This window comes from Pagrus major, chromosome 14 (genome assembly GCF_040436345.1).
Source record: "Pagrus major chromosome 14, Pma_NU_1.0".
NCBI classification, from domain to species: Eukaryota; Metazoa; Chordata; class Actinopteri; order Spariformes; family Sparidae; genus Pagrus; species Pagrus major.
In genome coordinates, this window is record NC_133228.1 from 21,939,458 (window position 1) to 21,945,939 (window position 6,482).

Genomic DNA, 6,482 nt, shown 5'->3' on the forward strand with positions numbered 1-6,482 from the left:
CACTGCTTCTGTTGCAACCCTGTGCCATTTAATTAACAAATTAATTAACGTATATCTCAAATTCTTATCTTTTCTGTGTCTGTTTTTTTTTGTGCAGCAGCAAATCTCGAATGCAGCCAATGCAAAAATTCCGAGGAGTCTGTGAACGCAACACAGATCTATCCACCCACATACAAAGTGAAACTTCTTTTTGAAGCAACCAGACAAAAGAAGAACCTACAGCACATTTACAATGAGTTTGACTGAGGGAGAAGTCATAGCTGAAGTGCTTTAGATGCAGACTTCTAATCAGTGTACACTCAAAACAAAAAATGTGCTTATTTTAGTAGAAATGCTTTTTGAGAATTAATTTGCCTGCTTATCGTTTTCCAGTAATTTGAGGGCAGCAGTGAGACTGAAACTGAGGTGGACACTTTTCTGTTTACATGTTTTGTTTTGTTTCTTATTGTACATCTGTTTAATGCTGAACTCATCATGGATTGTGAAGTTATTGATAGTTGATAGTCAAAAGTTGTGGTTTAAAAGACAAGCGAGGAAACAACATCCTACCAACAAGTGTCAATGTTTTTTTATTATTATTATTATTATTATTATTATTATTATTATTATTATTATTATAAGAAGAAGTAGTAGTATTGAAGTAGTGGTAGTACACACAAGACAGTGACATATGACCACCTGGAGAAGAAGTAGGCCATTCTCATAAAGGACAGAACAACTCGTATCTGACTTTTATCAAATTGATCAGTTCTGCTTTTATATTCTCGCTCATGTGACAATTTGGGTCACACTTATAGATCTTGAGTGGAAAACTTGCTGAGTCAGTCCTCCCTGCTGAGTCACCTTACTACTAAAATTGATTTTGAGGGGAAATGTGGCCTTTTTTTTCCAAGAAAACACACGTTACACATCAACTAAGGGAATTAACATATTTTGACACAGTAGCAGAAACACCTTGCCATATAAGGGAGGCAGATGTTAAGCAATTTCTTTCATTGATAGTTGGCTGCTCTAACGATCGATTATTGGTTAATCATTAATACCGTGAAATATGTTGGTTTTAATCACTGAAATCAAAACAATTAACAATTTTATTGCTGAACTCCCGTCTGTCGCTATTCAACAACTGGCCGAACAAAATCCACCCGTATTAAGGCTCCTAAATGGTTAAAATGTAATAATATCAGTTTGTATATCAGTTTCTAAGTTACATATTACTTATATTTTAAATAATACATGTGATATATTTGATGAGTAAGTGTTTGTAATTTGTAACAAGATACTTTTTGATGTGTTTGTGCCCATCTCTCATCGTCACATCAGTTAATTTCCCCTTTTTTAGTCCTCGTTATATTTATTTTTCCAACTTTTCAGTCACTGTCAACTATAACTTCCTGAAATATAAGTCAGTATTATCTAAACTGTAGTTATTTTTATGTAGGCACATATCTTACATGTCTATTTCTAGGAGCAAGTCTTTTACTAAATGAAAATGCACTTATAAGTGACTCTTACTTTTATTGACTTCTATTTTGATTTCTATTCCCAAAGGAGCGACCGTAATGTTCAAACTTCCCCTCAGGGATCAATAAAGCATTTCTGATTCTGATTCTGATGTTTAATCATTAACATCTCAATACAACATGATGCAATATTGCAAAGTCCAGCTTAGAAATGTATTGACTCATTTTCATTATGTCGCAGTGTTTTAATTGAAGTACTATTATATGTTGCATGTCCAACCATAATTAAGTACTACAATGCTTTTTTCTTCCGTAGGTCCCTTTATCTACCTTCTATAATGTTTTGAACTGACATGTAAAGACACACGTGGTAACCAATACTGAAAAATGTATTTAAGTCTTGTATTTTGTCTTCAAAACATATTTTTCCTTAAGAATAAAACCCCCCTGCATCAAGAATGACTCAGTTTTAGCATCTATAAACAAGAAAAAGGCAGATTTTTGCATTATTTTGAAGAAAATGACAAGTAAATTAAGAAAAATGTTTGAAACAAGCTGATTTTAAACCAAAGATGTGGCTAACAATACAAAATAAAAATGATTTTGTTTTATATTTGTCTTCAAAACGTATTTTTCTTTAAAAATACAACCCCTGGCATCAAGAATAGATCAGTTTAGTGCCTGAAAACAAGAAAAATGAAGATTTCTGCTCTAGTATGAAGAAAATTACACTTGACTTTCTGGAAAATACTTGAAACTAGCTGATTTTAATAAATAAAAAACAGACAAATTAATTTCAACCACTCTTATTTTAATAAAATAAGATACTTCAACACATAATAGATGTACCGTGCTGTGTTTTCTCCACCAGGAGGTGCCAGTGTTCATGTAATGGCCTCTGGGTTTGCAGCATGCAGGTGGATACTTTTAGGTGGATGATGCTGGGGAATGATCAGTTGTTACCTGGAGTAAAAGTAGTAATTAACAAGATTAAAAGTCACAGATTGAAATGTAATTAAAAATAAAAGTAACGCGTGTTTGATTTATGTTTATAGCACGACTCAAAAACGGTCCGTGAACATTATTGTCAATGATTGAAGGCCTAGATCTAGTTTTCTCTGTGTTCCTCCATCTATCAATTTATTCATCCATCCATCACTTCCAGGAAAGAGCCATCAGCCAATCAGGAGATGAGATACTCAAACTTCAAACTCCTCTTTTAAATTAAAAACATTCCTCCTGGACATCACACCCATCATATTCACACACTCAGTAACAGAGCATTTATTAAAAGAGGTTTTACAGCAGGACAGGAAAGCCTTTGTGTGTGTTGATGAGGTCACACTTCCTCTTCCTCTAACTGCTGAGTGTTTAGTACCTTTTTCTTTCCACTGAGTGTGATTGTGTGACACACACACACAAACACACAAACACACACACACACACACACACACACACACACACACACAAACACACACACAGGAGGAACAGTCATAATTACTGATTACAGTTCACACAGAGCAGAATTATGATACCCTCAATATAAACTGAAGAGAAGCTGTCAGGAAAACCCCAGACGTCCAGACAAACACCGACTGTACACATACTGATAGTACTGAACTGTTATTTACTGTCTTCTACTGTCCTGTCATGTCTTTGGTCCTTGTATTGTTGTGTATTTTACTGTCCCTTACTATCCGAATCCTTTCTAAAGCATTTACTGTCTCCCAATGTCCTGTATTGTAATTCAAAATACTTAACTGTGTCGGTACGAGGGCGACAACTAACGATTATTTTCATCGTTGATTTATCTGTCGATTATTTTCTTGATTTATTATTTGGGTTTTTTTTTTTTAAAGAGGAGGAAAGAAACCAGAAAATACTCACATTAAAGGTGCACTACGTAGTTTTGGGGAAGCGATTTTAATCCGATGAGAAAGATCTTCATTGGCTGATTTTTTTTATGCCTTACCAAACTAAATAATCAAAGGACAACACAATTTTGTACTGTCTTACTTTGTTTATATATGGCGGACCCTGCCACCTTTCTAGCTTCTATCAGTGTTCTGGGACCTTATTTTCCTCTGAGAACAGCTTGCTTATCAAGTTATGGAAAAGAAGAAGTATTTGAGTTTCAACTAAAACCTCGTCCGTAAATGTTAAAACTCTGAGTTTGAATTTCTTTTCCAAAACTACATTACGAACCTTGTGATTTACTGCACTCAAAAAAATGACATGACATGAGTTCAGTGTCAAAGGTCACATTTATGCAGAGTTTTTCTATCATGTTCAGTCAAAGTGTTTAGGTTAGAGACAGATTAACCTATTTAAAGATGCATCTTGTTTATGTAGAATTCCCCCATAACTTTATATGTAATAACTGAATAAACACATAATGCTTTAATTTAATGTAATCTGATCAGTTATTTAATTTATCATGATAGAAAATCTGCATTAAATTTGACCCCATTGAACTAATGTAATAAAACTAGCTGGAAAATGTACACGTAATACTTAAAGGGGCCCTTTGTAACAGTTTTTACCACTTTACACATATTAATCATTTTTTTATTGGCAAGTGTGAGCGGATTGTGATGTGACGTGACAGATGAGACCTTCTCTGTCTCCTCTGGTTGCCTATATAAAGCCTGTGGATGATGTTTAAGTAGTTTAATGCTGCTGGACTGTGGATTTCTTTGTGAAGGTCTCGGGTCAGATTTTCCACGACAGTCTAAAGGACGTGACTTAATGTAGTCTAACGACCGGCTTCCAGCACAACTCAGAAGCTACACACAGCTCCTTTAAAGTCAACGTTTAAGAAATTATTTTTGAGTGTATCTTCTGATATCCTGGTGGCCCACAGACTGTTGTACTGTCCCTCAGCTTCCTGTGCTGTCCTGTATTGTACTCAACCGTCCCCTGCTGTCCTTAAACGTACTGTCCTCTGCTACAGCGGTTTCCAGCCTCTGGGTCGGTGTTTTTCTTTTTTTCAGGGGGTGGAGACATGACTAATAGGATAGGAAATAAGAAAAGACAACATGTTTCTGCTGGACAAATGTAGTCTTACTTAAACTTTTCTCTTGCCTTTTGATTCAGGGAGATGTCTTTCTTCTTTTAAATCTCTCTTTAAAACATTTTTTCAGGATTGCGTTCTCCTGATTTGGTCGTTATTCAGTTATAACGAAATAACGAAAGTAATTTTTACCTCACTTGTTTTATTACTGTTTCAATTCTGCTTTTATTCATTATTTCTCTGGTAGTTTCTCTGTTTTTTATGTCTTCTTGAAGCATTTTGTAACTTGTTTTACAGTACTACCGTACTGTACTAGTCCTGTTTAACGTCCTCTACGCCTCCTCTTCTGTCCTTTAACTGTCCTGTACTGTCCTCTGTCCACAACTGTCCTTTAACTGTCCTGTGCTGTCCTCATACTGTCTTTACTGCCATGTAATGCCCACTATTGTACCTTACTATCCTGTACTGTCCTTTATTGTATTGTACTGCCCTCTGCTGTCTTTAACTGTCCTGTATTGTCCTCTAATTAGCTGTACTGTCCCCTCTGTCCTCCACTGCCCTCTTATGTCCTATACTCTACTAAAATGTCTCATACTGTCCTCTCCTGCACTGCACTGGGAGCTATATTTCCCCGTCTGGAACAGAACGGTAGTTCCTTAAACAGCCAAATATTATTCTTGGCTTTCAGCCCGTCGTGTATGAGATGCTCTGAATCTGTTTTGAATTTCAAAATCTCAGCTTTGAGCTGAAAGAATCCTCTTTTGGGATTTTGAATATATCAAAAATAATGTTTTATTTGGTTAGTGGTTTTAGTCCTATGCAGATATTGTCAGAATAACCAGCTGAAATCTGAATACTGTTGGAAGGGAATGTGATACAGATATCTGCTGTACAATATGAAGGATTAAAGAAAAATGTATGTGCTGGCAGCAGTACATTCCCCTCAAACTGAATATTAATAATTCAAAATTGTGAAAAGACATTAATGATATATGGTTCCCTTAGACCAGAAAAAGAAACAACTTCCCAAAAAAACAGAATAAGTAATCTCTGTTTTGTGGAGAGGGTGGTTATAAACTCATCATATAGGTGTAAAGCTATCAGGAAAACATGGAAAGAAACATAGAATATTATAAAACAACTTTATAAACACTAAAATACAAGACAAATACACGAGACATATCAGAAATACAAAGCCGTATATCAAAACATCAAACATGCATCTTATATGTGACCTAAATAAATGTTTTATCAGATTCATCATCTCATGAATCAAATATTTGTTTGATTTTGGTGTTTATCAAATTGTTTTTGAATCAGTTTGGATGATGAACAACACCTGCCACCATAGAGCTGGTCAGCCTATTGGTGTGCACGATGTATTTTATGGGTTTTCTATGTCTCACACGGTTTGACGTGATAAACATCTGAGTGTGATCGAAACGCTAACGCTGAAAGTGTGCAGGCGTTGTCTCTGTTTTGTGCCACTGATATTTAACGTCTCAAAATTTAGCCTGACCGTCATTCCAGCGAGGAAGACGGACAAAGTTTTGTCGTCTGAAAAACATCTTTTGCCGCTGCAGAGCAAAACGTTGTTGCAGCATTCTCCTAAACGACTAAAGCAGAAGTAAAAACAACTGTAAAAAAAAAAAAATGTGTGAAAATGTACACCACTCGACTTGTGGTCGAGCTCGTGCACCCACTTCATACGGGGTGTTTGTTAACACTTTGAGCTCAGTAGCTACGTGAAGATTTCAGTTCTGAAACGGGTGTCAATAACGTCTTTTAAAACCAATTTGTGGGTTATACCAGACGAGCTGTATGGAGCAATTTTATGTTGGTTTGTTTTTTCAGTAGTTTGGTTTGTGTGAGTCAGTTTGATTGATTACATACTGTATCAATATTATACTGGAAGACAAAGGAAAGAGCCTAACCTCAAGTCAGTTTCTATTTGAAATGTTACTGCAGTTTTTATACAGTATGCAAGTGCAAAACACAACCACGAA